The following is an 18,193-nucleotide window of genomic DNA, read 5'->3' as shown; positions in this document are numbered from 1 at the left end:
TTTGCTTACTATCTGTTTTCTCTAGTAAATGAAAAACTACATGAGGATGGGAGGCCACGTTAATCTCATTGCTGGCTAGATACTTGTATAGTGTCAAACATGGTTTACACATCAATGTTTGGCAAATGAATGACGGATGGACATTCTTTAAAAATATCAAGTCACTCCCCTCTTGCTGTGTGCCTATTAACTTGTGTGTATCTTCAGTCTTGGTCCATTTGCATATGATCATTAGGGACTAGAAGGAAGAAAAAAAGGTCCTATACTGACTAGAGAGAGAACCTTTCTCTGTGGATTTAACTTTTATTACATAAGTAATGCACACTTGTAGAAAATTTTTAAAATATAAATAAGTAAAAAGAAGAAAATGAAAATCACTTGTGATCCCACAACTATTATTTGGTTACAAAGTCTCTCAAACTTTTTTCTTAAAAACGTATAAAAATGTAAATCATTCTCTGCATAATGTTTTGCAATTTGATTGTTTCACTTAACAATGTATTGTGAACATATTTCAACATCATGTAATATAATCTCCAGCATATTTTTAATGACTTCATTGAATACCGTTAAACAGAATAAATGATGCATTTAACCAGTTCCTTATTGGTGAACATTTATATTTTTCTAGTTTTTTTTAAACCATAGTATGGGCCATGTTGTAGCAAACTGTCTTATTACTAAACCTCTGTGCATATCCATAATTATTTCCTTAGGATAAATTCCTAGAAATTGAATGACTAGATCAAAGAACATGCTCGTTCCAAACTTTTTAAAAACACATTGTCAAATTGGCCCCAAAAGTTTTAGGAATGCGTATTCCCTCCAGCAGGGTATGACGGGAGTCTTGGAGAGAAATGTTTAATCTAGAGTCCTTCCCCTGGCTCACCTACTTGCCAATGAGATTGGCTGGACCGTTCTGTCCTTTTACTGTCTTCAACCAAATAGGTGCAGTGCTCAGTTCTCAGCCATCTATCCTTGCATGCCTGTCTCTTTCTGATTTTTTTTTTTTTTTTTTTTTTGAGACGGAGTCTCCCTCTGTCGCCCAGGCTGGAGTGCAGTGGCACCATCTCGGCTCACTGCAAGCTCCGCCTCCCGGGTTCACGCCATTCTCCTGCCTCAGTCTCCCGAGTAGCTGGGACTACAGGCGCCCGCCACCACGCCTGTCTAATTTTTTGTATTTTTAGTAGAGACAGGGTTTCACCGTGTTAGCCAGGATGGTCTCAATCTCCTGACCTCGTGATCCGCCCGCCTCGGCCTCCCAAAGTACTGGGATTACAGGCATGAGACACCGCACCCGGCCCCAACAGATTTCAATTATTTTCAAATGGTTGCACCTATATTGGAGGACCTATTTAATGAACCAACTCAATGTGCTGATGGCTCTTCAACCCAGATGCCTCGCCCTTCCCCTCACTGGAAGGAAGCCCCACAATTTCATCAGCAAACAACATACTTTCACATCTTTCAACGTATCAAAATTTAATATCCAATTTAGGAAAATGACAGTTCCCATCTTTAGAGGAATGAGAGGAAATCTTTTCATAAGGGCAAGGGGTGATTACTTACCTTTCACTGAAGGTTCAGCATTGAAGGAAGCTGCAGAGTTTTTGCAGGTAAATATCTCCTCTCAAAATGTAGCAAACTTCCTTTGCTTAATATATAATTTAGCACCTACTCTGCAAAATTCTTTGCCTATAGTACATCAGTCCCCACAACAAATGCCAAAGGTAGATATTATTATCTCATTTTACATATGAAGAAAATGAGGTTTAGAGTGACTCATTCATCATTCAAGGATATCTACCGAGTGCTTATCATTGCATTTAGAAACATGGAAGTTATTGGTTGTCTTAATAAGAATGCTTTCATTGGAGCAAAACCCTGATTTGAATGTGTTCAAGAAAGAGTTGGGAGAAACTAGGGATAGTGACTATTGTATAGAGTGCTCTTTCAAAGAGTCTTGCTATAAAGGGAAAGGGAGAAAGGGGGCTATAGCTACAGAGGAAAGTGGAGTCAAAAGAAAGATTTTTAGTAAAACGGAATAACAGCATGCTAGTATGGGAAGGGTTTGAATACAGAAAAAAAATCCTATGATGCAGGAGAGAAAGAAGTGGCAAGGTTTGCTCAGCTGAGAGCACAGTATGTTCATCCACATTAACAGAAATGAGATCTAGGGAGATGGGTAGAGGCAGAAGTGGGATTTGTGGAAATTCTCTCTTCTGATTCCTTCATTTTTCTCAGGAAAGCAGGAAGCAGAGCCAGTAATTGAGAGGGAGAGTTGGTGGGGGGCTGGTTAGGAGAACAGAGGATGTATGAGATCCTCAGCTAGGAAAATGAGACGGTGAACTGGCTAGGGAGGCAGAGTGGTTGCCAGGCAGCAGAAGGCACAGTTGAAGATGGTAGTCATAAACTTAATGAGACTAGTCAGTAAGATTATGTGTTTTTCTCCAAACATATCTAACTGTACAGGCTCAAGTGAGGAAGAGGCAAAGAGGTGTATGTAATGAGGTTTGTCATTTAGCCAAGCCAATATGCCAAAGGAGAAGGACAAGGAAATTAAAAATATACTCAAGAGAGGAATTACTGAATGGTCGTGGAATTTTTAAATAGATAACGAGTAAAAAGAGGCCATGCAAGAGGTAAGGGATGGTGAACCACTTGTATAGATCAATAGAACAAGATCTTGATAGGAGTCAAAGTGTTGTTGAACTACTGGTGGTGGCAGGGAATTGGCAGGTAAAAGGCAGTGGTGAGAGAATGGGATAGTTGAAATTGGGAAATGGAAGTCAGCTACATTTCTCAAGGTCATACCATGTTATGTTGCAGAGCTGGGAGTCAAACTAAGGTCTCTCTGATCAAAGAGCCCACCCCAGTATTTAAGCAGTGCACTCAGGACAAGGTGAGAGATGCCTTAGTTCACAGAGGCACAGTTGGCTTTTGTGGTATCATTCATGCAAATGAGACCTCATGGCTTTCTGTGGCAAATATTTATAGCACCGCATGAGAATGGTAATGTAAAATTTCTTCTCCCTTTCTCCTCCCCCTCCTACTTCTTACAGAAATAGTAACTGGTTCAGATGGGCTGGGCTGGTTCCATGGAGAGCATATGTTTGCTGATGAGGAGAAACAGACAAAGCCAGCTAATGTGAAAACGCGGGGTCCCTTATGAGTTAGGGGTTTAAATATCAGTTTCTGGTGTTTGTGCCTGTGTGGTTTTCTCCATGAAACTGATCATTATCTTTCTAGCTTGAGATCTCCCCTGGGGGTGCTTGGTAAGGGCACCCACCCTCTTTAGATATTAACCATTCTCTAACAGCAAAACCACGGACAGGTCTTGTGGTGTTATATGTGGGGCAGAGTTAAATACGAAACAGACACTGAGGCACACTGAAATCCTGAAGCTGACAACAGCCCAGGAATGCTGAGATTGAGGCCCAGTCTCCTATGTGACTGCTGACTGTAAGAATGTTAACTCTAAATTTCCTGAATGTTGTCAGATCACAGCAGGGAGTCATGCATACTCCCTGTAACATTCTCTCTCTCTTTCTGTCTCCGTCTCTCTCTCTGTTCTCTCTCTCTCTCAAATACACACACACACAAACACACACACACACAGACACACACATACACACCCACATCATAAAGCCTTGAGGAATGTGTTCAGGATTTATGCAAGCGGTGTGCCTGGAGACCACATACTCTGTGAGAAAAATAAAATCTCTAGTCCTGAGAGATGATAATGATCATTTAGATTAGAATCATAAAAAGGAGAGCCATAACATTTACTCTTACCATGAATCTTGGATATTTCTGAATTGCCACCTTTCAAATGATGACATAATTTGGTCAGTTCTACTTCGTTCCCCCTGGTTTTCTTGAGTGACTTAAGCAAAGGGCCAACTGTGTGTTTCCAGCATAGAGCCTGGCATATGGAAACTGCTTAAACAAATGCTATTGGATAAACTTAATGGTGGCTTAAGGTCATTACTCAGGGGTGGTTGGTGATCTTAGACTCCCCTATAAGTTCCATCAACCCTCCTCTTCAAGTCACTCAACCAAGTGAGTTTTTTAAAATATGAGTTTGCAATGTAATCATAGCTTCCAAGTGAATTTTCTGGAAAAAACACAAAAAACCAAAAAACAAACCACCTCCACCTTGCCCCAACCAGATTGTCATCCTTAAAACCCCCATATGCAGAATGCTGAAGCTGGCCCCATCTCTCATATGACCATTTCTTCCTCCCTACTAGGTAATGATGGCTTGCCTGAGATAATCCACACCAGTGTACAGGAGTGATGACTCTTATACCTAATAGCTCTATGACATCTTGGGGGCAAGTTTCTTAACCTTACTGGTGCCTCAGTTTTCTTATCTGCAGAAAGGAATAAGAATATCAACATTCTATAGTAGTTTTCACAAATTATTATAATGGATGCATACTACTCGATTAATGAGCAGTTATAAGCAATATCCCTCATATGAAATATAGGTCCAGTGGTAATTCTGGATGAATGTTGCCTCTTTCAAGGAAAGTATCTTCATTGTATCAGGGACCTAGTCATTGTAACAGACTCACAGTGATTTCCAGGAGGGAAATCTCTGCTTTAATTGAGAGTGCTAACAACATAGGGATAGTGGGAGAGAAAGTTTTAATTATAGTTTTTAGGTGAAGCTCTTCTTTCACACTATCTTGGGACTGATCACTTCTGGTGGGGTTTCAGTGAGTGGAACTTTCTGGGAGCCTCAGAGCCATAACCAGTGGGATCTGCACAATGAGGGGCTTGACCTTCATCGACGCTACTGGCTCCGTGCCTTCCTGAGCAATACATGATACCCCTATTGGGAAGGCAGTCCTGATATGTCCGGAGCACCTCTTGCCAACAGGAGGTCACTCCACCCAGGGATAAGCAGAGAGAAGAACCTATGCTTTCTTTACATGTGCACAGCATCCTTATTCCAGAGGTTGTTGCTCAGTGACATATCAGACCAGAACTCCCTGAATCAGGCACCAGGCTGTAAGCAGACTCATAGTTTGAAGAAGTTATCCGGGTGATTCTGGCATGTTTTATCACTATAGTTCCCCTGCCCACAACTTTACTGACACTCACATCTTCCATACCACTTGAGAATCAATGTTCTATAGCTGACCCGTGAACTACATGGACTGAATGCACAGGTCTACTAATATGTGGATTTTCCTCCATCTCTGCCAACCCTGAGACAGCAAGACCAGCCCCTTCTCTTCCTCCTCCTCCTCAGCCTACTCAATGTGAAGGTGATGAGAATGAAGACCTTTATGATGATGCATTTCCACTTAATGAATAGTAAATATATTTTCTCCTCTTTGTGATTTTCTTAGTAACATTTTCTTTTCTCTAGCTTATTTTATTGTAAGAATACAGTGTATAATACATATGACATACTACCTACTAAATATGGGTTAATCTACTGTTTATGTTGTCAACAAGGCTCTTGGTTGAAAGAAGGCTAGTAGTGTTTAAGTAGTAGTTAAATTAGTAGTAGTTAAGTCAAAAGTTATATGCAGATTTTCAACTGTGTGGTGGGCCAGTGTCCATAACCCCTATGTTGTTCAAGGGTCAGCTGTTTTATTTGGCCGTATTCTGAATGTGCACACTCTTCTTGAACAATTGTACAAAATAATAATCAACAATGTCATCAATGTGGATTGATTTTGTATAGTTTCTCTTGAGTAACTGAATCTGAATATAATTGCTGTGTATTTAATAATTTTCTGTGCGATTATAGTTTAACCCTAATAAAATCACATTAAGAAGGTCTCCCCAAAGAGAAAATCAATTTCACAAAAAAATTCTATAAGCCAAGGGTCAATATCGAACATTATGGCTACCTAGGGCTTGAAGTGGCATTATGTCTAGCCCAGCTTGTTGCCATTTAGAGTCTTTCCCTGCTCAGGAAAACATACTGGACCTAAAAAAGAAAATCCCTTCTTAGACACCTAATGTTCAAGGAATTAGTGGTTTCCCACCCCATTTAACTTGTTTCTACATATCATCATCTAGACTGTTCTTTTATGAGCCCCCGATTCCACCTCTAATGATAAACTGAGTCAAAGAGGGAGGAGAGAAAGGCAGGAAGAGAAATGTGGAGCAAATATACAATTGTTAAGCACTTATGATGTGCCAAGCAGCAAAGAATGAGTAATGGGACTCATCAAGCACCTACTGTCTACAGGCAGATTCTAAGTGCTGGCAATATTGCCCTTGTTCTTTAGGAGATTATAGTCAGTTTCCATCGGGTAACTGAGTGCTGCCAGTTGTCATAGCAGCAGGATTGGATCAATTAGTAATTGAAACTCAATGTAAATAATTACATAACATAATTTTCTGCTATTCTAGTAAAAAAAATTACTATAAACATATATCACTATGCTTGGACATTAGAAGGGATTCTCACCAAAGGAAACATTGGCATGACTGAAGCATTCACATGCACTGGGCTCTTGCTTGAGTCACATCCAATCCTCATATGACTCACCAGTGTTAGCAATCAAAAAATGAAGGCAGCCTACTCACATCTGGATTCTGATCATGGGCTCACTATGGGAAGTGCTTAAATGTCCTCGCTTTGGAATAAAGAAACACAAGCCAAGCATAAGGGGACGAAGGCCCATTGTCAACTTCAAAAGACACTGTTAGTATCCTTAGAATTCTTTTGCTTTGGACATCCTTTGTGTCCAAAGGATGATACATCCTTTAACTCAGGAACTAGACATGAGCAGCAGGAAGTGAAGGCCCATTTGGGGGACTTTAGGATTTGCTTCAGAGGATGAGCAGTTATCATAAGGGAGAGAAAGTTTGTGTTGCTGGTCGGCAAATACCAAGTGCTTCCTCTCTATTCTGTGGGACAAAATCATCATTGTACCTTTCCTTGGAAGCATGCTGTGGCTGGTACTGCTGGTACCCTTCACATATCCCCCTGGGTCTTACATTTCAGTGCTTATAGCACTGATTTACAATTTGGGGCACATTTGCCTGAGAGCTTTCTCTGACTTCTAGGGACAATCTGTGCACAGACATGGGAAACTAGAAATGCTAATTTGCTGCTTCTGAGAGCCATCAACCAATACCTGATGGAAATAGCAAACAAATTGTCCTGCTTTCTTGCCCCTTGCTGGGATGACTCTGAGGCTCCTACTTTACACTATCTCCTACAATCCTCCAGGAGGATGAAGCTTCAGGTGACCACGGCAGTTACTTGCTTGACATTACATTCTTTATGGTTGCCTTCTCTTCTCCAGCTCCACTCCATTTCCCTGCCAGTGTTTCCTAGGTTCACTTCCCAAATAAACTACTGGCACTTGAATCCTTCTCTCAAGGTCTACTTTTGAAGAAACCCAGACTGAAACTTATCATACTCTTCTTTTCTCATCATACTTTTTCTTACTCGGTCTAACTGGAAGCTTAGGTAATTAAGTTCTCTTGATCCTTCATCTCTTAATCTTGATAAACCAGTGTTGAAAATCCAAACACTCACAGAGATGCAGCAAGTTACATAAATGGGAGAAGTGAGCTGGATAGATATTATGCTAACCAGATGGTACATACTCTGTCTCAAAGAGCCAGCTGCAACTCAGCCCCAGCCAATTGTTGCCACATGGAAAAGTGGGCCCAATGTGGTCACATTGAGTTTCTCATGAGAAGACAGAAATCTAGATTTTTGTGTAGAATCTCTTAATATGTAAATATTGGCCACAAATTCAGATGCTTTTATAACACTGAGCTGGCCAAATAAAACACATCTGCGAGCCATATTTGGCCCAGGGGCCACCAGTTTGCAATCACTATTACAGAAATGCAAACCTTAGCAGGAAATTCACAGATAACATTTAAAGTAACAAGGGTTGCAGCACTTAAATGGATTTTCACAGCCATTATCACATCTCTTTTAACAGAACCCATCCTCCGCCCACCCACAAATGGCTGTATCCAGCACCGCATATCTGCTCAAAAAACAAAAGAGACCCAAGTGGAAAGAGAAAGCTAATCATGGACTTGGCATCTGACTGTGGTCTGGCTTAATACAATATTCTTAGAGCCAACTGGAAAGGAAACCACCGCCCAAATCCGTCACGACGTGTGCTATCACAGTGAGTTTAAATTGGGTGGAAATGTTGTGAGTTTAATAAAATAGAACTGCTGAGATGTACATCTATATCTAGGTTTAGCTGATAGCTTTTCCAAGGGCATTGTGATGTCAAGTATGTTTGGCAGGTTCAATTCTCTCAGCACCCACATTTGCACTGTTTGTAAGATGGGGGTGATTGGAAGCACATGTGCTAATAGTAACTATGCATAATGTGTGAAATTAAGGAAGTGTGGAAGTTTCACTCATGGTCCTAAGCTAACCCTTTCCAGTTGTGTTGGGGGAGAGGAGCAGAGAGTGACATCATTTTTTTCTTCTTTTAGGAAACAACCTGAAGCTTTTAGCCTACCTTTCCTTTTGCATTTAGAAACCAAAATGCACAAATAATAATTAAGACCCTGGAATCCCATCTCCGCCGTAGGAAAGATCAGCATCAAGTGGTGCTTTTAGGTCGGCCGCAGTGGCTCATGCCGGTAATCCCAGCACTTTGGGAGGCCAAGATGGGTGGATCACTTGATGCCAGGAATTCGAGACTGGCCTGGCCAGCATGGTGAAAGCCCTCTCTACTAAAAATGCAAAAATTAGCTGAGTGTGGTGGTGCATGCCTGTAGTCCCAGCTACTCAGGAGGCTGAGGTGGGAGAATTACTTGAACTCAGGGGGTGGAGGTTGCAGGGAGAGGAGATTGCAATACTGCACACAGCCTGGATGACAGAGTGAGACTCTGTCTCAAAAAAAAAAAAAAAAAAAAAAAAAAAGAAGTGGTCCTTTTAGTTCTATGTGTCTACCAGCCACACCCATATGTAGGAAGGAATAAGTTCTAGAGACCTAATGTACAGCGTGGGGAGCATAGTAATAAATACTGTCTTATATACTTGAAATTTGTGGAGAGAATAGATTTAAATGTTCTCACATGCACAAATGTAACCAGGTGAGGTGATGAATATATAAAATTTCAATTTGTCAATTATATTTTAATAAAGCTGTTGGAAAGAAAACAAAATGGAACCCAATGATATGCTTTTGATTTAAAAAAATAACTATTTTGAGAGAAAAGGGCTATTATCAAAATAACTGAGCAGTACTCTTCAAAAGTGTCAAGGTCATAAAGAACAAGGAAAGACTAAGAAACTGTCATGGACTGGAGAACACTAAGGAGACACGACAAGTAACTGCAGTATGAGATCCTGAATCGGATCATGGAATTGTAATGGACCTTAGTGGAAAAATACGGTGGCATCTTAATAAAGTATATAGTTTAGACATTAGTATTGTACTAATTTTACTAATGCTACTTAGTACAATACTAGTTGGGTTACTTAGTACAATACTAGTTGGGTTACTTAGTTCTGATAATTGTCCTATGCTTACATAGGACGTTACCGTAAGAAGCTGAGTGAAAGATATATTGGAACTCTCTGTACCATTTTTATACCTCTTCTGTAAATCCAAAACTATCTCAAAATTCAAAAGTTTTTTTTTAAAGATTGTTATAAACAAGATTTTGGTGCTTGGAAGGGCTAAACAAGGTAATCATAACTTCTTACAAAATTTTGCCTTAGTAGGCTTTTGAAGGAAGAGGATCTCAGTATGCTACATATAATAAGTAGAATTGTATTTTAGCTCTATTTTATAGGTAAATTGAGGTTCAGATACCTCTTCTTGTCAAAGGTTACCCAGCTAGTGAGTTCATGGATAGCAAGACAGGTGACTGGTAATTCTCACTGGGAACATTTTCTTGGCCCTAAATGCCTTATGGTAGTGATTCTTACACACAGAGATAAATAAAAATGTAAAACAGACAGATATAAAAGACCAAATATGCACCGTATAAGTAAATGTAAGAATTTTTTGAATGATCAGATGCTATCTCAAATTGGTGATAAAAGCACATGAACATTTTTTCATATACTTATTTGCCATTTGTATATATCCTTCATTGAAATGTCTTTTACACATTATCCAACTGAATAATTTTTTTCACTGTTTAGTTTTAAGAATTCTTTATATATTCCAGATTCTAGTCTTTTGTTAGATATAGGTGGTTTGCAAATATTTTCTCCCATTCTATTCGAGTATTAGAAGAGCTAAGTCTATATTTGAAAAAAAAAAATCAAATAGAATCCCACCTCCCATCATATCTACTATCCCCAGTGTACAAAGGGATTGAGTTAAGAGTGAAAAGCAAAACCATAAAAGTGATAGAAGAAAATAGAAGGTGGCTTTTACTATATAATCTCGGTGTGTGCTATATATTTATTTAAGGAGAACTCTAAAGGCAGAAATCATACAAGACTGCATGGATTTACTTAAATTGAAAGCAAATTTTTATCTCCCAGGACACCCCCACAGCACACATAAACCATCAAGCTGTCTGTTCCTTTATAGTCACTTTCACTTCCCTTCTGCTGCCCCCGTCTTCTCCTTAACCCCTGGTAATCACTAATTTGTTTACCACTACTATAATTTTGTCATTTCAAGAATGTTATATACATAGGATTATACTATATATAGTCTTTGAAATTGGCTTTTTTCACTCAACATAATTCTCTAGAGATTCATCCAGGTCATTGTGTTGTATCACTAATTCATTTTTATTGCTGAATACTGTTCCATGGCATGGACGTACCACAATTTGTTCAACTGTTCACTTATTGAAGGACATCTGGGTTGTTTCCAGTTCTGGGGTATTACAAATAAACCTGCTTCAAACATTTATTCACAGGGTTTTGCACACATAAATCTTTACATCTCTGGGATAAATTCCCAGGAGTGCAAATTACTGGGTTGTGTAGTAGTTTCATGTTTAGTTTTTAAAGAAATCATGAGACTGTTTTCCAGAATGTCTATACCATTTAAATTCCCAGTAGCAACCTATGAGTAATCTAGTTTACTTGTACTCCCTCCAGATTTGGTGTTGTCTATATGTATATTATAAATACATATATATATATTTGTTTGTTTATTTCAGCCATTCTTCTAGATGTGTGGAGATTGTGTGGTTGTGTGCAGTGATTGTGGTTTTACTTTGCATATTTCTGATGGCTACTGATGTTGAACATCTTTTCACATGCTTATTTGCCATTTTCATTGGCAAATATTCTTCACTGAAATATCGTTTGACCATTATCCAACTGGATTTTTTTTCACTGTTTATTTTTGAGAATTATTTATATGTTCTAGATACAAGTCCTTTGTTAGATATGTGGTTTGCAAATGTTTTCTCCCATTCTGTATTGTCTTTACATAATCTTAACAGGTTCTTTTGCGGAGCAAATATTTTACTTTTGATGAAATCTAATTTATCCATTTTTCCTGTATGGGTCATGGTTTTGGAGTCAAATCTAGGAAATCTTTGCCTAGCCTTAAACCTTCAAGATTTTATCCTGCCTTTTCTAAAAGCTTTATAGTTTTACATTTTGCATTTAAGTTTGGGATCCATTTTGAGTAATGTTTTGTGTAAAGTGTGAGACTAAGTAGAGTTTTCACAATTGTTTTTTTTTTTTCCTTCATCACTTGAAAAATATGGTGCCATTTACTTCTGATCTTCATGGTTTCTAATGAGAAATTCACTGACATTTGAATTATTTTTCCTATATAGGTAAGGTTTTTGTTTTTTCATTGGCTGTTTTTGAGATTTCTCTTTTAGTTTTCAAAAGTTTAATTATGATGTGTCTAGGCATTGATTTATTTAGGTTTACCCTATTTGGAGTTTGCTCAGCTTCTTGAATCTGTACATTTATGTGTCTTGCCAAATTTGAGAAATTTCTGCAATTATTTCTTGGAGTCCTTTTTAGACACTCTCTTTCTCCTCCCTTTCTGGAACTCCACTGACATGGGTGTTAGAGCTTTTGTTATAGTCCCACGGGTCTCTGAGGCTTCGTTCACTTTTTTCAGTCTATTTTCTTCCTATTGTTCAGATTAGATGATTTTTATTGTTCTATCATACCGTTCACGATTTCTTCCCTATGTCTCATTTATTATAGTGTTAAGCCCATCCACTGAGCTTTTTGCTTCCATTGCAGTTTGTTTCAATTTCACAATTTTCACTTGGTTCCTCTTTGTATCTTCTATTTCTTTGATAAGACTTTCTATTTACTTGCTGAGGCTTTCTACTTTTTTCCTTTCTCTATTCTAAGTGCGTTTATAATTGTTTTTTGAACCATTTTTATAATATCTTTTTAAATATCTTTGTCAGGTAATTCTGACATCCCTGCCAATCTGTTGGCATGTATTGATTCATTTTCCTCATTAGTTTGAGATGTTCTTGATTCTTGGTATGATGAACTTTTTTTTAATTGAAATCTAGACATTATGACATGAGACTATGGATGTTATTTAAATATGTTTTAGCTGATTTTTTCTGATACTGCTCTAGTAGAGGAGGGGCGATATCATTTCATTACTGCTGGTGGGGGGTGGGAGTTCCAGTTCCCAGGTAGTCTACACCACCACTGCAATTTGAGTGGCCTCATTGTGGAGTAATGGTGAAAGTCTTGGTTCTTTTCCTGGCCTTTTCTGATATCATCCTGGAAGGGGTAATGGGGTGGCTCATTACAGCCTTGTAAGGGAAGTCTAGGCTCCCCACTCAATCTTTAAAAGTCTTATTATATTTGTTTTACCCAGGGGTTTTAGTTGTACTTAGTAGGAGGAATATTTAATGTACTTCATATTCTCAGATGTGAAACTTCCAATAGTATTTTTATTTATATCTATTTTTAGAGAGTGACCTTGGAAGGCTGGGAATTTTTTAGAAACTTGTATTGCATTATCTCATTTATTGTCACAGCAATCCTATAATAGAGGTAATGTATTTTAAGCTAGACAAGAGTACTCATCAGGATTAAGCAAATTGCCTAGGATCAAGCAACTAAATAATAGACCAGAATTCTAACCCAGGTCTCTTTAACAGAGGAGCCCAAAAAATGTCTGTAATCTCTGGGCCCTGACCTGGCCGTGGCACTTTCATTATCTTCACTAAACTTTATGAAAATTACAAATATGTGGAGTGAGTGTGTGTGTGTGTGTGTGTGTGTAAAGCAAAGGTGGGGATGAAATTTCCATCAGCTGGTAAGGTGAGGGTCAGTACTAGCATGTGAGAGAACAAAGTGCCTGGAAGGTAAGGACACCAGGAGAATCTAAGTCCCTCAAGAATTCAGAGACTCTGGATTTCCACAGGCTTAGAAATTGGAAGCAGGGTAGGTGTGCCACCGGTTAAAGGCATTTTTTGTTTGTTTGTTTGTTTGTTCGTTTTTTTACCTAGATCTTAAGGACAATCATTTTTACTTGGGTGAACTCTGATTCTTTGAAGTATGAGAATGAGACTGGAGGACTAGATCTGTGAATTAGGGGAACTGAACAATTTGATGATCATTTCACTCTGAAAAACAGAGCAACTTGGCTTAGGTCACACCCAGTAATGTTGAAAGCCAAGAAAATAACTCATGTCCTCTGTCTCCTTATTCAATGATATTTCCAGTATAAAAGGATAGACTCTGGATTTCTTTTGTTGCTCAAGGGTAAAGATACTGGAACTATTATTTGACCTGAATAAATAGAAGAAAATGCACTCTACCTATTCGTCATTTACTCATCTCTTTTTAACTTGGAATAACATGATTATATCTGATGACCTAAGCTTCTCTACAATAGATGCATTCTGTATGTTCAGGACGAAATTTGGGTCAGGATAGATTCATTTAGATTTCCCATTCATCATTTCATTTGTATATGATTTCTCCAAGAGTCTTTCCAGTGTTTCAAGAGCACAACTTTGGAGTCTGCCCAATCCTAACCTACTGGGAGCAAGTTACCTTTCTGCAATACTTTAGATAATCTGGTTCATCAACTTTTCCAGTGCAATGGTGAGTCCATGAACCAGAGTCCCATGACTTCCATGGTGGGTTCCAAAGGCAAAGGCTAAAAAAACTTTGCTCAAAAAAGCCATCATCTGAGGATCTTTGCTCTTTTTGAACAGAGAGTGATCTTTGATTTCATGCTGTGCTCAGCCCTTTCACAAGATCATCGGATTTAACAGTGGCTTGAAGAAACCCAGTGTTACTTCATAAAACACATGTTGCAAATAACAAATTCATAAGGAGGTAAGAAGAGATTTTATTAATTGGATTCGTAAATGAAGCATTGTAATAAAGTTGTTCTCAATATTTTGATTTGAAAGAAGCATCAGAGCTGACAGACCCAGGCTTCTGGAATCTATTTAAAAGTTTTAATGATCTTGTTTCACGAATAAGTTTGCCCCCTGGTTCCCAGCTTTTGTCCCTTTCTAAAGTGACCAGATTTGAAGGGAAATATCAGATGGCATAGGCCCTACAGCTGTACTCTGTAAGTCACAGCTGAAAGTATCACTCTTAGGATGAAGGACATGTCCTCTTAGGATGAAACTCAAAGAAAACGGACAAAAAGACCTGTGCTAGGCCCAGTGTAGGAGGAATAAATTTCCCTTTATCTATATTCTTTTAGAATATTTTTTCAGTTTTGACTTCCTTCCTTAGCTTCGGCCTGTCATCTCTGCTGAACAGTCAGCTATGTGCTAGAGACTTGTTCTTCATTGCCATACACTTGCAGTAAAAAGAAAATGTCAGTTTGACTTAAAAATGATCTTGATGAAGCAGTAAAATTATTCATTTTATTAAATCTCAACTCTCGATTATGTATCTTTTTACCATTCTGCATGGTGAAACCGGACGTATACATAAAGTATTGTATGCATACTGGTGCACAATAGATCTTGCAAGGTAAAGCACTGTGTGATTGGTTTTTCATAGTGAGCTGAACTGGCCTCTCTTCATGAAACATAATTTTTATTGGGAAAAATGATTGATAGACAAACCATAATTATTCAGACTTGGGTGTTTGCTCAAAATGAACCATGTGAGATGGTCATTTCAAGGAAAACTATTGATAACATACATTGGCAATGGTAAAATATTGAGCTTCCAAGAAAAAATTAGAAACTGAGCTTGACAGCTTCCCAAAGACTCTTCTGATGAGGTTGTTGGTAATACTGACAAATGGCACTTTATATATTGAATAATACAATGTATTATTTTACGGGTCTGTATGACTCAATGAACCAATGTTTTCCAAAAGATCAATGCATAATGTTAATAACATCATTCATGGTAAAAGATCCATTTCAAATGCAAGATTGGCCAATGGATTAAATATAACAGTACAGAGTTTCATTGATATATTTCAGATTCTACATGGCAACTAACCTTTAAGAAGCTGCCCTTGTTGAGTCCTTCTTTTTCCTTTTTTTTTTTTTTTTTTTTGAGACGGAGTCTCGCTCTGTTGCCCAGGCTGGAGTACAGTGGTGCGATCTCGGCTCACTGCAAGCTCCGCCTCCTGGGTTCACGCCATTCTCCTGCCTCAGCCTCCCGAGTAGCTGGGACTACAGGCGCCCGCCACCTCGTCCGGCTAATTTTTTTGTATCTTTTTAGTAGAGACGGGGTTTCACCGTGTTAGCCAGGATGGTCGCGATCTCCTGACCTCATGATCCGCCCGTCTCGGCCTCCCAAAGTGCTGGGATTACAGGCTTGAGCCACCGCGCCTGGCTGAGTCCTTCTTTTTCTAATGACTTATCTGTATAAAGTCAATTTTCTTCATATACATTAACCAAAACAACAGTCACAACCAATTAGATGCAAAACCAGAAATACATATCCACCTGTCTTCTATAAAACCAGATATTAAAGAGATTTGCACACACATACACACACACGCTAATCTCACTAATTTTTTGGTTTGTTTTTAAAAGTGTAGTTATCGTTCATAAAATATGTACGTTAACATATGCTTATTGCTGTCTTTAAAATAAATTGATAAATATTTTAAAATCATGTTTCAGTTCCTAATAGGATGAACTATAGCTAGACAGAACTCACATAAGCACAGCTCTTTAAGGTCCTCAATACTTTTTAAAATGTAAAGTGATCCTGAGACCAAACATTTGAGACCCACTGCTCTAGATCATCTCTTTGCAATTTTTTTCTTTCTTAGTTTTAGAGAAAAAAAATAGTACAGTTATCTTTAGTGGGGCTACCTGGGACTTGTTAACTCTATCATTTTTCTTAGTTGTGATAGGGAAGGGGTGGATAACTCCAGGAAACAGGCTGGTGTTTGCCTACTCTCCAGGCAGCTCGAGCAGAAGCAGAGTGTGGTTCCCTCAGGAACTCTGCCTGGAGGCCTTGACAGTGGGCTTGAACCAAACCAACTGTTGAAGGAGTCTGGCGCAGAGACCTCACTCATTTGCATTGTTTGGTGTGATTTTGCTGGCTTCATACTGTGAATCTACTCAACAAACATCTTAATTCAAGAAAAAGTCATTTAGCACCTACTGGGTGGGAATCACAGTGCTTTTGGGAATACCTGTCAAAAAATAAGCTATGGCCCCAAATCAGCACAGCATATCAAGAGAAACAAATAATAATAGCAAACTTGTCGGTGGTGCCAGGCGTGATCGGAAATGCTTTCCTTCTGGTATTTTCTGATTTAATCCTCACAACTACCCTATTTTAGAATAATTCCTGTTTATCAGAGGAGAAAGTGGAGGTTTAGGGAAGATTAGCATCTTGCTCAACATCACACTTAGCAAGCTGCAGAGCTGGGAGAAGAACCCAGGTGTCTTCGTTGTAAGCATCTGAACTTTAAATTGTCCCTGAAAATGATGAGATTAGACAAGCTAGAATAGAGTGGAAACAGAGTGAGAAGAGAAAACTAATTCTGAGAGGGAAAGCCTGTCACTGAGCTAGACCTTGAGGGAAAAGTGGATCTTCAACTGGAGGACATCTGGGGGTGGGAAGTGCATTCCAGGCAGAGGTCACTGCTTGCACAAAGGCCTGCAGCTAATAGGATACCTGGCACATTTGGAATAGTGTGGCTTGAGATTGGAAAAGCACATAGAGCAAAACTGGGGAGAGCTTTGAAAGGGATATTGAAGATGTTGGACTTTGTTCAAGGAGGGTGGTAGCCTTAAAGGATTTTGAAAAGGGAAGTGACATGCTCCAAGCCGTGCCTCAGGGAGACAACAACATGCACAATTAGACATCTGCATTTGCTTAGCAACAGAGAGCTCTAGGGCTGTAACTCTTACTCCAAAGGAATTCCTGATGATTTCATTTGCAACAGGCCAGAGCTCCTGCCCGTTTGGCACTAGGATGTGGTGTGTGGCTTTGTTTTAACAAACCTTGGCCATGACTCCCTAACACAAAGCAGAGCTTAGGGTTGTGACCCTCTGCAGCAGAGAACTCCCTGCCAACTGTCAAACCAAGTTCTCAAAGAGAAGCCTTCTTTCTGCTCCGACCTCCTTCTCTCTCACCTTCTCCCTTCAAGTGGTGGATGTTAGCATATTGAAAGCTCCTTTAAATGCTTACAGGAAGTTAGTATTTAACCAAGGGAGGTCTCCAGCAAAGCCCTATCAGGGCCAGAAACCAAGAAGCAGGAAATCATGTGGCATCCACCTGCAACCACTCCGGCTCTCACGTAAGCCTCCCCAGAGAGAGCTACAGACTCCATTTGGGAACTTCCTTGGAGGTCGCTGAGTGAGATGCTAGTATTTTCCAACATCCCAATATGCACATATGACTTATGGATAATGTATAACCCTAATATTTCCCACAAGGAGTTGAGGTGGTTTGCAATAACAAAATTCACATTAAATTCTTTAAATTCTAATATTTAAAAATAAAAACACCACCCCCCAACAAAGAAAAAATACATGTGCAGGCACATCTGCTAATCTTTGAGAAGCTAGGGAAGGGTGGTGACATATTGTTTAATTTATAAACCATTTTTTTTCTTTTTTTGAGATGGAGTCTCACTCTGTTGCCAGGCTGGAGTGCAGTGGCATGATCTCTGCTCACTGCAACCTCCACCTCCTGGGTTCAAGCAGTTTTCCTACCTCAGCCTCCTTAGTAGCTGGGAGTACAGGCACGTGCCAAGACGCCCAGTTAATTTTTGTATTTTAAGTAGAGACGGGGTTTCACCATGTTGGTCAGGATGGTCTCAATCTCTCACCTTGTGATCTGCCTGCCTCGGCCTCCCAA

General features: G+C 39.2%; 1 long non-coding RNA gene across 2 annotated transcripts in view; it reads left to right on the top strand.

The window, feature by feature from the left end:
* Positions 1–18,193, top strand: part of LOC105493634 (uncharacterized) — a 313,017-nt gene that overhangs the window by 266,208 nt on the left and 28,616 nt on the right. The window contains exons 7-9 of one of the 2 annotated variants that reach the window (XR_011611054.1): positions 7,938–8,132; positions 13,871–13,990; positions 14,104–14,227. This is a non-coding gene — a long non-coding RNA (uncharacterized lncRNA). The remainder of the gene's footprint in view (positions 1–7,937; positions 8,133–13,870; positions 13,991–14,103; positions 14,228–18,193) is intronic. The other variant, XR_011611053.1, reaches the window with a different exon arrangement.

This window comes from Macaca nemestrina, chromosome 12, assembly GCF_043159975.1.
Source record: "Macaca nemestrina isolate mMacNem1 chromosome 12, mMacNem.hap1, whole genome shotgun sequence".
Classification (NCBI taxonomy): domain Eukaryota; kingdom Metazoa; phylum Chordata; class Mammalia; order Primates; family Cercopithecidae; genus Macaca; species Macaca nemestrina.
Note: the sequence above shows the minus strand (reverse complement) of the source record. Positions and strands in the feature narration are given on the sequence as shown.